The sequence below is a fragment of the Trypanosoma theileri genome, assembly GCF_002087225.1.
Source record: "Trypanosoma theileri isolate Edinburgh chromosome Unknown TM35_Tth_154_V1, whole genome shotgun sequence".
Lineage (NCBI taxonomy): Eukaryota > Euglenozoa > Kinetoplastea > Trypanosomatida > Trypanosomatidae > Trypanosoma > Trypanosoma theileri.
The window spans coordinates 9,306-9,996 of record NW_021639996.1 but is presented as its reverse complement, the minus strand read 5'-3'; positions in this window follow the sequence as shown (position 1 = coordinate 9,996).

The following is a 691-nucleotide window of genomic DNA, read 5'->3' as shown; positions in this document are numbered from 1 at the left end:
ATATATATGTATTTAATATGTACATGAAAATATGGAGTCTCCTCTACAGGGAAGATAACATATCGCATAGAAAAGTATAAACACTATGAAAGAGGGAAGGAACTCAGACTCAATTGCGTCTGCAAGTTCCTCTCTCATTCCCCACCCCTTTTTTTATCATTTACACCTTGATAGAAAAGATGCAAAAACAAAAAAAAAATAAAAAAAAAAGAAATACAAATCTCTCTCTCTCATATATATATGCAGGAGCATAAAGAAACAAAAGACAAAAAAAAAAAAACGAAACCAAAGAAATATAGAAAAGAAGAATTCATTGAGCGGAGAGAGGGAAAAATAAAATAAGAAGAACGGACCTGTTTCTTGTTTGGTCTTTTTTTTCTTTCTTTTTCTTTCTTTCTTTTATTTTCAATACAATCAATACACATAGAATCACAACACAATCCCTTCTTATTTTTGTTTGATTTTTACTTTGTTATTTGGAGTGGGGAGTCGGGCGATGCTCAAGGGTTAAAAAAAAAAGAAAAAAAAGAAAAATAAAGAAAAATAATTCTGGAGAAAAAAAAGATAAAAGACGTGATTTTCTTCTTTTTTTTTCTACCTCTTTTATTTTATTTATTTGCTTTTCTGTTGCATTCCGGATTTTCGGAAAGTCATTGTCAAGCAAGCGTTTTTTTTTTTTTTTTTTTTTTTT